This window comes from Myotis brandtii, unplaced genomic scaffold (genome assembly GCF_000412655.1).
Source record: "Myotis brandtii unplaced genomic scaffold, ASM41265v1 scaffold1428, whole genome shotgun sequence".
NCBI lineage: Eukaryota > Metazoa > Chordata > Mammalia > Chiroptera > Vespertilionidae > Myotis > Myotis brandtii.
The window spans coordinates 44,743-58,884 of record NW_005355104.1 but is presented as its reverse complement, the minus strand read 5'-3'; the positions used below and the strand labels follow the sequence as shown (position 1 = coordinate 58,884).

The window sequence follows — 14,142 nt, the reverse complement described above, 5'->3', positions numbered from 1 at the left end:
TAGATGTCTCTGAAGAGTTATTCTATCATGTAAAATGCCTTAAGAAAATTTCACCATAGGAATTTTTCTGTTTTCAAAATCATACACCTGGGTATGATTCCTTAAATAAGGAATTAGCAAAAAAAATTCATCAATGAATGGAGAGTCTTAGGGATCTCATTCCCCAATACCCATCAGCTGGCCACACCCCTGTGTCCCAAGATAATTAGCCTATCACGGACCTCAGAAACCTTCTGGTTCTCCCTCATTAAGTTTAGTGTCCTCGCCATTCAGCTGTCCACCTCTCAGATCTGTATGAAATCTGTTGCCAACTCTTGGATTTTATTGATTGTGGGCTGTCATTTTCTTTCTGTCTCCCATCCCAGCATTGTAATGCCTTCTACGTGAGCTTTTGAGGATAATTTTCACAAGGAGAGATTGAGTCACACCACCTTGAACCAGACTCCAAAGATAAGCACTATAATCAGTTCCCCAGAGCCTTTGGATGCTCTGGTTTTGAAATTGGATGTTTTCAACTATAGTGGGAAATGTATTTCACTCCAACATTACCCGTAGAAATGAAAAGAGAGAAATGACATTAGTGTTAGAGAGAACAAATCTACCCGTGAATGGATGAAGATGGAAAATTATGTGAGAGTTGCCCTAGCCGGTTTGGCTCAGTGGATAGAGTGTCAGCCTGCAGACTGAAGGGTCCCAGGTTCAATTCTGGTCAAGGGCACATGCCTGGGTTGCAGGCTCAATCCCAAGTGAGGGGTGTGCAGGAGGCAGCTGATCAATGATTCTCTCTCATCATTGATGTTTCTATCTCTCTCCCTCTCCTTTCCTCTCTTAAATCAATAAAAAATATATGTATTTTTTAAAAAGAAAATTATGTGAGAGTCCACATTAAATCAACGTCGTCAGTACTAAAACATAAAATCCTGAATGGCTTTCACCATTTCCTTAAGAGCAAAATTGCAAAAAGTGACATTAGCAACCATTCTAGAAGAATGAAACAGGAATCCTTTACTAGTACTAGTAAAAGTAAATCCATTGTTTTTCCTTAAAATAGCATGCAAGTGTATTATGTTCATTTTTTCAATAATGAAGTAATGTTCCCTTCTGTCAATGTTCTGTGACTTTATGAACCTGGTGGAAATGATTACATTTTATCCCTTTAAATGTCAAGTACAGAAGTCAAGGCCTCCTAGGCCCCTCTGCCTAGAGCCAAACACCTGGGGCCAGCAGTGTGGGAAGCTGAGGTTCCCCAGGCCTCAGAGAGCAGGGGGCATTTTGTGAGGTTATAGTGTGAGGGTGGCACTGGCCTGGCATGTGCAGGATCCAGTGCACAGATGGTCCTCATATGCCAACACCCCACGTGCTGTCCTTGCACCCTGATGCCCACTTACCACCTAGCCTTTGTCGATCTAGCCCTATCTGCTCTGCATCTCCAAAAAGCAGGAATGATTGGGAGCCCAATAGCCCCTGGCGACCCCCACCCCACTACCCTGTAATCATGGGCAGCTACCTGGAAAGGTACCTAAGCACCAATTCATATAATAGGGTTCTTCCACACCACAGTTTCTCCAGCTTGGCACTGTTAACATTTGGGGCCAGATAATTGTTGGGTGCTGTCCTCTGCATTGGTTTTAGCAGAGTCCCTGGTCTCTAACCTCTAGGTGCCAGAAGCATACCCACATTGTGAAAATGTCATTGTCAAATATTCTTCCAGGAGGTGGGGGTGGGGGGTTGGGGGGAGATGAGAGAGAGAGAGAGAGAGAGAGAGAGAGAGAGAGAGAGAGAAAGGAAGGAAAGAAGGAAGGAAGGAAGGAAGGGAGGGAGGGAGGGAACACAGAAACACATTAGTGGAGAACCGCTGAGGGACAGTGACCTCTACTGGCAGAAACAGTCAAGCTTGTTCTCCCAAAATGGTGTGTTTAAAACATTCCCAAGATACAGAGATGAACAAAATGAAGTGCATGCTTGGCCAAAGTATTGTCCCCAGTTTTGTAGAATGCCGTAGCATGTGAATTATTCATGGTTTTGCCCTTATTAATAATCAGACAATGTAAAGATTTTTTAAAATGAGCTACTCATTTAAGCTCTTCAGGTAGCTAAAAATTAAAAAGTACAATAGCAACAAATGCTGGTAAAGATGCAGAGAATTGGAATCCCAGGCAGTGCAGGGGGTGTCTGTGGGTCCAGCCATTCTGGAAATGTTTCCTAGAACAGAATGTGGCTACCAGCAGTTCTCCTACAGAGAGAGAGAAAGAGAGAAATATATCAGTGAGACTGTTCTCTGTCAAACTCTTTCTCAGAGCTGAGAACTGGAACAACCTCAATGTCCATCAGTAGGGGAATGGATCACGTAAATCTGGTCTGTGCTATCAAGCCAGTCCACAGATTCAAGGAAAGAAAGAGCCCAGGGCATCTAGACTATTGAGCCAGATAATTCTGTGTTGGGTAGCTGTGCTGTGCGTTGCAGGATGTTTAGCAGCAACCCTGGCCTCTCTCGAGTAGTTGTCATTAGGCCACCTCCGCTAGTGACAATCAAAAATGTCTGCAGCCCAGCTGGCGTGGCTCAGTGGTTGGGTGTCAATATGTGAACCAGGAGGTCAATTTGATTCCTGGTCAGGGTACATGCCTGGGTTGTGGGCTAGATCCCCAGTGTGGGGTGTGCAGGAGGCAGCCGATCAGTGATTCTCATCATTGATGTTTCTCTCTCTCTCTCTCTCTCTCTCTCTCTCTCTCTCTCTCTCTGAAATCAATAAAAATATTTTTTAAATGTCTCCAGGCATTGCCAAATATCTCCTGAAGGACAAAAATCACCTCCAGTGGAAATCTGCTGAACTAGAGCTACCCATTTTTTAATAAAAGGGTAAATATCAAAACTACACTTATTGAATGAAAAAGGTAGGAGTTGTAATGTTATATGTAGCACATGCCATTTTTATAAACTAAACAAACACCAAGTAATACTGCTGGCATAAGAGAGGAGGCCAGGAGCCAAGTAAGTGGTCATTTGAACATTTGCCTATGATTTTCCTTCCACCTAAAGTCTCTTTAAATACTGCTCAAACATGAATTTTGTGGTATTTGTCTTTAGAGGCAGAAAATAGCTCTATTCTCCCTTGGAGCTTGATTTCTAAAGGGGTGGGGACAGACGATAACCAAGTAAATAAATGTACACACTGCCAGGTGGGAGAAATGCTGTAAGAAAAATAAACAGGAAGAGGAATACATACACTCCATCAGTTCTTCCCTGTGTCCTCCTCACCATGGTACTACACTGTCCCTTACCATGAATTCAAGTTCTTTAATTATATTTAACGTTTCCATTGGGACACAACTCAGTGGGTTTAGAGGCTTTCTTTAGTATATACAGGTTGAAAAGGGAAACTTGGCAGATGCCACCTGATCCAAAGCATCAAGTTCAACATCACCAGTGATGTGATGTGGACATGATGCACCCCTGACACCAGATCTGGAGAAAGCTACTTTACCTCTGTGATTCTCTTCTCCGAAAATCCTTAGATTGGTAAATCATGAGAAACCCTCAGGCAATATGAAATTGTGAACTCTGGAGTCCATAGTATTGATCCAGCATTAATTTCTTAGTTGTGATGAATGCATTGCTTCAGCAAGATAATAGCATTAAAAGAAGCTGGGTGAAGAGTCTAGAGCAGGGTTTCTCAATCTCAGCACTTTGACATTTGGGGCCTGTCCTCATGTTGGCAGCTGTCCTGTTCCTTGTAGGAAGTTTTGATCATTCCTGGCCTCTACCGACTATATTACAATACCACCTCTCTTTCCTCATATCCCCTTACCTACCACAGTTTTAAAACCAACAGTGTCCTCATATGTTTCCAAATGTCCTAGGATGAGGATGGGACACAGAATTGTCCCAGTTGAGAACCATTATTAGACAGGAACTCTCTGTACAACTCTTAAAATCTAAAATTATTCTAAATTAAAACATATGTATATGTCCATATAAATTAATATATAGATATATTTTAGCAAGAGCTAAAGAGTAATTGAAAAACTTGTCTGGGTACGATATAATGAACTATAGATATGACATAAATGTTTACTAAAAACTAACATTGATTAGGCAATATGGTTAGGCATGGTTAGGAAGATTTCCTACTGCAAGGGCATTTAGATTCCATGACCCTGCTCATAAGTGCCAGGTGCACACGTTTAGTGCCACTAAGACCCTTGAAGACCAAGGTCACAGTGTCCTGAGGGCACCAAAAGTTGAGAAACCCAAGTGGAAGCCAATAAGTACTGAGATGTCAGAATCTGCACACAAGACTCCATGCCCTGTCTGAGAATAGACCCAGGACAGTGGGGAGGGCAAAGGGCACCTTTGTCAGAAGGGTTGCTCATCCCTGCCCAGATTTGAACTTCATTGCCTTCAAACAAAGAACATCCCTGGTGAGGGTCACCAGGGAGACTTTCAAAGATGTTGTCATCTGCCACACAAAACTTCTCTGGGCTCTGGGACATGAGGTCAAGGTCCAAATCTGCCCTACACTGTGAGCCCCTGTATTCTTGGCCTGTGGCCAATGTGGGCACTCAGTGACTGAAAAGAAGGGGCGGATGAATGAATTGCAGAATGGAGTAATGAACTCTCTTCTTTCTACTCACTGTGTACATTATTCTAAGAGGGACAAAGAGAAAGTAAATTGGGTCAGGACTGCAAAAATAAAAAAGGGGTAAAGGAAAGGAAGAAGATTGCTTCTACAGAACTTTACCCACTCAGAGATATTCAGACAACATAGTAATACAAATAACTGTGTAGTATACAAAGATTCCTGAACATAGTGTACATAGGGGTAGCTAAGAGGAAATGTAAATGTGAGGAAAGTTGGTGCTAAAATGGAAGTAACATGAAGACTGATTGTATAGACCAGCGGTCGGCAAACTGCGGCTCTTTGGCCCCTTGAGTGTGGCTCTTCCACAAAATACCAACTTCTGCGCATGGGCCACGAAGTTTCAATCGAACTGTACGTGCGTGCCCGCACGTGGTATTTTATGAAAGAGCCACACTCAAGGGGTCAAAGAGCTGCATGTGGCTCGCGGGCCACAGTTTGCCGACCACTGGTATAGACTTTAGTGGTTAACAACCAAATACACAAATTCCTTCCATATATAGATTGTGTATAAATAAGGTGACTTCTTCCCTGATCTTTCTTCCAAATGGGGCCACACTGAAGTTCCTCTAAGGCAGTGGTTCTCAACCTTCTGGCCCTTTAAATACAGTTCCTCATGTTGTGACCCAACCATAAAATTATTTTCGTTGCTACTTCATAACTGTAATGTTGCTAATGTTATGAATCATAATGTAAATATCTGATATGCAGGATGGTCTTAGGCGGCCCCTGTGAAAGGGTCGTTCGACCCCCAAAGGGGTCGGGACCCACAGGTTGAGAACTGCTGCTCTAAGATTTGCCCAAGTGGATAAATTAATCAACCAACACTTATTGACCTAAATATGTCTTTTAAAGAGTGTTTTAATGTAATAAACTGAGATGCCATTAGCACAGCTAAAGAGAAACTACATTTTCAGACTGTAAATATAGATGGGTCTGATGGAATTCTTTAAATTTACTTCAATAATCATTTTGACCAGTAGTTTTTACCAAGAAATGATTTTGATGCGTACATAAGTGGCTTCTTTCAGCAAATCACTAAAAAGGTACAAGTGCCCAATGCCTTTCCTCAAGCGTGGGGAGGCCTGGACCGAAGGTGATTCTCCAAGAATTGGCTCCATTGCCATTTCTCATCAATGGCGCCAAACAGGGCCAAGTGCATCCAAGGGGTCTAAGAATCAGGCTCTTGTTTCTGGAAATCAAAAGGACTAAATAGGAGCTGGGATGCTGTCTTACAAGCACAAGACTGTTAATCCCCTTACCATGGATACAACAGCACGTTGTTCCTTTTTTAGATCACAAGACTTTTCCTTGAATAGGCAGAGGAGGAAACCCATTTGTGCCCTACACCATTAACTCAGAAAGAAAATGTCATGCCTGAGTTAACTAACTCTATTGCAAAAAAATAAATTATTCTAAAAAAAAACAACACATTTGCGTAATCTTGGGAAATAATCTAAACTTAGATTATATTTTCTATAGAAACTACTTTCAACATTATAATATACCTGTGACTTGCAACTAGTAGATAAATAAGTCCTAGAGATTTAGTGCACAGTATAGTGATGATGGACAATAATACTATATTTATAAATATCAAATTTGCTAACAGACTAGGTCTTAAGTATTCCCATCACACACAAAAATAATTATGTGACATGATGGAGGTGTTAGCTAATGCTACAATGGCAATCATATTGCAATATGTAAATGTATCAAATCAATATGTTATACACCTTAAACTCACACAATATTTATATAAAATACATTTCAATTTTTAAAATTCCCGGTGAAACAGTTTTAATAAATCTGGCCTAAATCTTATTTTAAAAACTTAAAAATTGCTCGGCCTGCATGGCTCAGTGGTTGAGCATCGAACTATGAACCAGGAGGTCACAGTTTGATTCCCATTCAGGGCACATGCCCAGGTTGTGGGCTTGATCCCCAGTGTGGGACCTGCAAGAGGCAGCTGATCAATTGTTCTTTCTCATCATTGATGTTTCTATCTCTCTCTTCCTCCCTGAAATCAATAAAAAATATTTTTAAAAAACTACTTGAAAACATCTGTTTGCCATCCTCAATCAAAGTCCCATGAAAACCTCAGGTAACCTGACCTAATTTAACTAGAGCCTTCTTTCCACAGAATTTTTCATCCATTGTCCTTTCTGATTGAAAAAAAAAAAAGCAAAGCGGGGTGGTAAGAGATCAAACAAAGGATGTGTATGTATGCATATAAGCACAACCAAAAGACACAGACAGTAGGAGTGTGGGGACATGTGCTGGGGGAGGGAGGGGCAGCCGGGGAGAGGTCAGTGGGGGAAAAAGGAGACATATATAATACTTTCAACAATAAATAATTTAAAATTTTTAAAGCAAATAGTAAAACCATTTCCTAACAAAATTTGGAAGTCATTACTTCAAAGGACTTGCCTCATTTTCATCACGTTTAATCCAGCTTCCTATAATCCTTGCCAGGGCCAGCTTTTTGGGCAAGGGACCAGGATGACACACAGGCCCCTGCCCTTAAAGTTCTGTTGTTGCCATGTTGAAATTCTTAATCATTTTTTAACAAGGCCTGCATTTTGGTTTTGCACGGAGTCCAGTCAATTGCATAGCCCATTCTGATTTTTATATCTACAGCTATAGAATAGCACAATGGGAATTCCATAGAGATTAATAATTTACGACACATGGTTTTTCCCTGTATGCTTCAAAGTAGTTCACATTATTTAATTTGATCTGATTGATGTTCATTATGAAAGATTAAGACCAATTCACTGTAAGGACTATCATTTAAAAAAACAATTTGTCATTGAACTATTTCTAAGAGGTTTTCTCTTGCTAGATTGACACCCTTTGGGATCAGAGGTCATGGTCTTCTATGGGGGCTAGCAAACTTTTCTGTAAAGGGCCCACTAAATATTTCATGTCTTTCCTTGTCTCAGGAAAACAGCCATAGACCATAGGTGCCCAAATTACCATGGCTGTGTTCCAATGGGACTTTATGTGTGGACACTGAAATTTGAATTTCAGATACTTTTCAGGTGTCATGAATATTCTTCCTCTTTATTTTCTGACCATTTAAAAATGTAGAAGTCATCCTTTGTTTGTGAACTGCATAAAAGCATGAATCAGGCTAGATTTGGTCTTATCCTTTATAGTAATTTCAGGGCTAGCACATAGTAGGTTTTCAGTAAGGTTACAGAATTCTCTGGATCCTACCACAGCAATGCGGTTCAACAGGCTGGCCTCAGTAGAGCACAATAAAGAAAGAGATCCATGTTTCCCTCACCATTGCCTTTGGGTGCTGTCAGCTCTTACTTCCCCACTCCTTGATGACATTTGGAGCAGATGGGTAACTTTCCTGTTGCTTCTGGCTATTACAAAGTCTCTCCCCTCACATACAACCAGACAACTGTACTCTCTGTGAGCAACTCTCCACCTGACTGGAGGCTGAAAGGGAAACAAGCAAGGCGATCACTCAGAACACACAGTCACTGGTGCGGCATGGGCCCCAACTCAGCATGGGCCCAGCTGTCAGCACCCCACCTGGCTGCAGGGTGTATACACATTGGAACTCAGTCCCGCCCGAGTGCTATGGGGAAAAGAGTGGAAATGCCACAGCCTCTCTGTAGCCTCACACCCTCTGCCTCTCCGAATCCCCAGCCTTCTCTCCCACCGCCTGCTTGGGCTGATGGGGACTGGATCGGTTCAGCTCTCCAGCACCTCCTGCGTGCATGCAGCCAGGCCTCCCTTTAGAAAGGACATTCTCTTTCACAGTCAGTCAATGTTACACTGGACCAAGAATATGCCAACTGTGGGTTTCCCAATATGCCAGGACATCCTCAGGAGATACTGAGCTCGCTGTCATTGGAGGTGATTAAGCTGGTATAAGAGATACTATAGTAAGGACCAGGCAAAAAGTGGGATGAAAATGAGAGTACTCATTATTCTGTTTATTTCTTGACTATCGTTAGTGAGTTACTCTATAACATTTTCAATTCAGTGCATCTCAGTATCTTCAAGTTTTCTGTAATATTCATAGAATAAGCAATAATGGGGTGGGCAAAACAGTAGACAGCAAATGTTCAAGATTTGAATTCCTGAAGCCATCCTAGAAATGGATGTCTGCTACTGTGTTGATAGGGTTGCTGTAACAAATACTGCAGACTAGATAGCTTAAACAACAAAAATGCATTTTCTCACCATTCTGGAGGATAGAAGTACAAGATCACGGTGTGGAGAGGGTTGATTTCTTCTGAGGGCTCTTTCTTTGGCTAGTCAATGGCTTTCCTCTCTTCACATGTCTTCCCTCTCTGTACTTGTGTCCTAATCTTCTCTTCTTTTAAAGACACCATTCGTATTAGATTAGGGCCCATGTATAAGACCTCATTTTACATTAATTACCTCTTTAAAGACCATATCTCTAAATACAATTACATTCCGAGGTACTGGGGGCTAGGATTTCAACATATGAATTTTGAGGGGACACAATTCATTCCATAACAGCTACTCTCCAGAATTTATTCTGCCCCACATCGGCACCAAAAGATCTCTAAAAGGCAGAAGATTTCAAACCTGAGCCAGTTGCCAAGCATGTCTTCCATCCAGGGGCCACAAGGGATATGGCCACCTCTCTGCAAAGTTATCTTCAAGCCCATCTAGTATTCTGTTGTGCCCTTTCCCACAGGGGAAGTGTTGGTATAAAGATGAGGCCTCCTTGCCTGGCCAGTGTTGCCCAGTGGTTGAGCATCGACCTATGAACCAGGAGGTCACAGTTCAATTCCCAGTCAGGGCACAGGCCCAGGTTGCGGGCTTGATCCCCAGTGGGGGGCATGCAGGAGGCAGCTGATCAATGACTCTCTTCATTAATGTTTATATATCTCTCCCCCTCTCCCTCTCTGATATCAATAAAAATATATTACAGAAAAATAAGATGAAGCCTCCTTTATGGTAGGGCATGTGGAAGTCAGCTCAAGACTTTGCATTGCATTTTAAACACATCCTGATTCATTAGGCAAACTTGTCACTCAGCCACAACAGCAGTATTGCTGGGACTCACACTGTCTGGCAGCAGGACCAGCACGTCCCTCCATTCAGGACGTCCTGCCAAGTGCCAGCTCCTCCTGCCTGGAACGTTGCTCCCCTTACAGGCTTCTTGTTAATCCAGTCTCAGTTTAAATCACATCTCTTCAGAGAGGTCTACTTCTGATCACTCAACATAAGCAGCCCCCAACCCACCCTATTGTTTTCAAAGTAGTTCTCTTCCTTCGTAACACATGTTTACCACCATTCTCTCCACTGGTCTATAGTCACAATGAAGAGCATTTCCTAAGGACAATCATTGTAGTCAACCATGTTGCCCAATTCGGGTTTGGAAAATGTTGTGTACCATATGAGTAGCAACAGCTACTCTGTGTCACTAATTTATTGCTGGTTTTGTTTTTTGGGTTTTTTTTTGTATGTGTGTGCAACTTTACACGTGTAAAGGTGTAAGTATGTAGACAGTAGTGTCCTCATGGAATGAACTGGGGGGAATTTAGCCTATGGTATTTTCCATCAGCACCTCTCTCATAGCCATTCTATATAAACAGATTTCAGTGAAAGGGAAGCTTGCTTGTAATTTCAACATAGTTCCCTCATAGCCTCCCCACCCATCACTAGACAAAATCTGAAGCCACCACTGTGTTCGAAGCATTCTCACGGACTGAAAACCAGAGGGGCTGTCTCATATGTCTATTGGTCATGGCTATTTTGCTCACAGGATGGATTTTAAAAACTAATTTACATTGTAGTGAAACAACTCTCTGAGCATAAAGGAAGACTGGGTTTAGATAGGCTCTCTTTCACTACCTATAATAAATTCAGACATAAAAAGAATGACTTGCTGAAATACAAATAAAACCCAGATCTTCATTTTAGTGACTAATTTTGATATCCTCTTTCCTCAAAGTGACTTTCATAAATATAAGGGAAAATGATTTTGAGTTTCATTCTCCCTTTGGTCCCTCTGACCTGCTTAAAGAGCTGAAGTGTAGAAAGATTTCATGTCTACAAACTTCAAAAAAGACCATTGTTGTTCAGGGTTAAACACAGACATTATTTACACAGGAAAGGCTTATTAACAGAATGCTGAGATGGAGATAAGCCTGCTCAAATGAATATGAAAATGACATGCTCAGTGAAGCAGATGTAGATGAAGATGCTAGCCAGATCTACTTGGAGCCCGAGATTAAGTTGTTTTTCAGATGTTTGGGATAATTTTACTTGATCTTCTGTCTTTTCATTGCTTCCTCTTAATTCCAAGAGTGTAAACCAACTGGTGTTGGGTAGGAGTTGACTTTTCTTCACAAAACCAAAGCATCAAATGATTTAGATTAAAACAGGACTGACATAGTTCTAGATTAAGTATCCTGCCCAATGGAACTACTTATCTTGGGTAAGTTTTAAAGGATTGAAAGCTAGAGCATTCAAAACATTTCAAAGAGATAGTCTCCATGCATAAAAGGAATGTAAATGTACAATTTAGAAGATGATAAGGAAAGAGTTACTAAAGCTAAATATGCAATTTCACTCCTGGTAAATATCCGAGGAAAAGAAAGCATACGGGAACTACATTTAACCTTTTGGGAATATTTGGGACAGGAATGTTCATAGTAGTTTAGCTGCCTGCTGTGCATATACTTGACACATAATAGGTGCTCAATGAATGTGTGACATTGAAAGGAACACATCTTTATATCTCACATGTGGCTTCACAAATCCAGCAACACATACTAATTGCATATATTTATCCATCAGTTTGGATAGCTACCATAAATACTTTAAGCAAAACCATTTTATTAATAATTTCCATTTGAATCCATTATTTAATAAAACACCAGAGTGAGGTCTTTGGAATAATCTATTCAAGCTTAAGATAATTATAAAGAAGGGCCCATTACTAAAGAAAGCACAGTGTTATTAGAAACTAAGTTTTAAAAATGAACACATAGATGCTCCACTAACTGTTTTATCTCCCAAGCTGGCCTGATACTAAGCTCACTGTAAAAGCATTTTCTTGCAGAGGGAATGGTTTTGGTCAATGCTAAGGTCTGGCAGTTGTATAAAATTAAAGCTAATGATATAGAACAGTGCCATCCAATGAAACTATCCGGAATGATGGAACGTTCTGTATCTGTGCTGTCCAATATGGCAGACATAGGTGGCTACTGAGCGCTTGAAAGAGCAGCATGTGATGGCAAAATGTGCCAAACAGCCTGCAAAATTATAATATTTAATGCAACTGGAGTGACCAGAAAACAGAGCTACAAATACTTGGCCGCAAATATTCCCAAAAGGTTAAATTTAGTTATCATAGATGTTTTAATAGTTTTATCCAAATTAATAGAACAGAGGCTTAACTTTCAAGCCTTCATTCAGTTGCAAATTTAGAAAAATAACTAGTTCTTTAAGTCAAAGACTTGCCAATCAGACAACAGAGAACTTAATCTATTTTTAAGTTTCAAGGTGACATACCTGATTCACAGAGTTCAACATGAATAGTAGTCACCAGGAGAAAGAGTCCACAACACAGTTTCATGGTGGAAAGCTAAGGGCAAACAGAGAAAGGAAAATATAAAACAAACCCTGCCCTCCACTTAGAGCTGCCTTAACCGTTCTGTGACCCAGATTAGAATAGCAGAGAAACAAGCAAGCCACCAGCTAGAAGGTTTAATGATTAACCCCCATCACTTGGGTTAATACTTTGATAGAAGCAGCCCATCTCCTGTCAGTTATTTACAAAAACCTGTTTGGAAAACAAGTTAGTTGTGCCTTGCAAACTCTAGCTTGAAAGAATGTTTCCCCTGCTGACTCAAAGTCAGAATTCTCCTGCCCCAGAGCCACGCAGATAAGCTATCTTAATTTGGAAAGCTAATATCACTCCTTTCTATCTCTGATGACAAAGGCCTTGCAAGAAGGGCCTTACCTGACTCACACTTCAGCAGGCAAACATCCTGGCCCAGCTTCCAATTCAAAGGGAATGATTTTGGTCAGCCCGAAGGTGTGGGAGCTGTGCAAAATCACAGCTGATGACAGAGAGCAGTGCTGTCCAATGGAACACCCTGTGATGATGGAAATGCTCATAGCTGCACCACACAAAGTGGTAGCCAGTAGACATGGGTGACTGTTGAGCACTTGAAATGGGGCTGGTGCTGCTGTGAAAGGAATTCTTGATTAAATTAAGTAGCCACATGTGGCTGGTGAGCACATTGGTCAGTGATGCCATAGAGCAGTTATTAAGAGCTGCCCACCACAAACTAGGTCTGCTGGGTTCTTTCTTTAATCCTCCAAAGAGCACCTCACTGGTGCAGTTGTTCTAATTACCTTACAGTGAGGAAATCAAGGCTCGTGTTCAAGGCATTGGTGGCAATGGGAGGAGTGAATAGGTGTCACTTGAACCCTCTCTCCACCACACTGAACCACACTGCATCTCAGGTCATCATGGTGTAAAAGCTGAAACTGCGGCAAAACCTCAGAGATGCTCTGAGTAAGATAAAGAATGGACAAGACTCCTTCCCTGGGGGGCACTCTGTAGAGGCCAGTAGAAGCCCCACAGAGGGTCCATGTCAGGGCTGTCCTCTCTTCCATGCTGCCTCTTCATGCATTTGCTCCCCAAACTCGACCTTGTGGCTTGAAAACCATGAGTGGGAAAATTAGGTTGGGTGACCCGGATGTTAAATAGAAAGTTTGGATTTTTAAAGCAACAATGAGAAAATGCAAACAATGACACTTCTTCAACACTTTGAGAGTCACACCATTTCCCCCTCCTAATTAGGGTGGTATCTTATCATCTGACCCATTTGTGTTTGCTAACTCCACCTGAGGAAACTTGTTTGCCTTTCCTCCACTTTGGTTGCAAGGGCTCAGAGTCAGGCGAAGTTAGACTAGAGGGAGAGGCAGCCAAAAGTTAGCCCAACCATTCTAGAAGTGTCACTATTTAGTGAATTTTCATTTCACTAAACTGAAAATTTCCTAGAAGGAAAAGCTCACATAACTAACCCTTGCAAACAAGGTCAGACTAGATCAAGTTATCTTGGCAAATGTTAGACAAGATAAAGTCATCATGGGAAAGAAAAGTCAATAGATAGAGATTGCAACAAGCTGATAACTGGCATCAAAAAACAAAAGCCATGTTAGAGACAGAAATCCAATTCAGCTTTCCTTTAGCCTGAAACGTCATAAAAGTATCAAATACCTCCTTTTCTTTTGCTTAATCATCTATGTGACTAAGATTGAAGACAGGAAAATGCTGAATTGTAGTCTAAGCCATTCATTTGAAGAGAGAAGAAAATCTCTTCCCTATTGAATTATGACTTCCCAATGTTTGTTGCATCATTTTTTAAAGGTAAAAAAAAAAGCAATTTAAGTTCTTTATAGAAAATAACAGAGAAGCCAAAAGACAAAAGTAGAAATCACTTGTAATTCCACCAGCATCAATGACCATTGTTAATGTCCAAATATT

General features: G+C 41.2%; 1 long non-coding RNA gene across 1 annotated transcript; it reads right to left on the bottom strand.

Annotated features, from left to right (window-relative positions):
* Nucleotides 1-1,809: 1,809 nt before the first annotated feature.
* LOC102250380 lies at nt 1,810-12,314 on the bottom strand. The gene is made up of 3 exons (XR_313274.2): nt 12,156-12,314; nt 8,844-8,979; nt 1,810-2,233 (listed from the first exon to the last, which is right to left on the bottom strand). It is a non-coding gene; the product is annotated as an uncharacterized LOC102250380 (long non-coding RNA).
* Between the last annotated feature and the right edge of the window lie 1,828 nt (nt 12,315-14,142).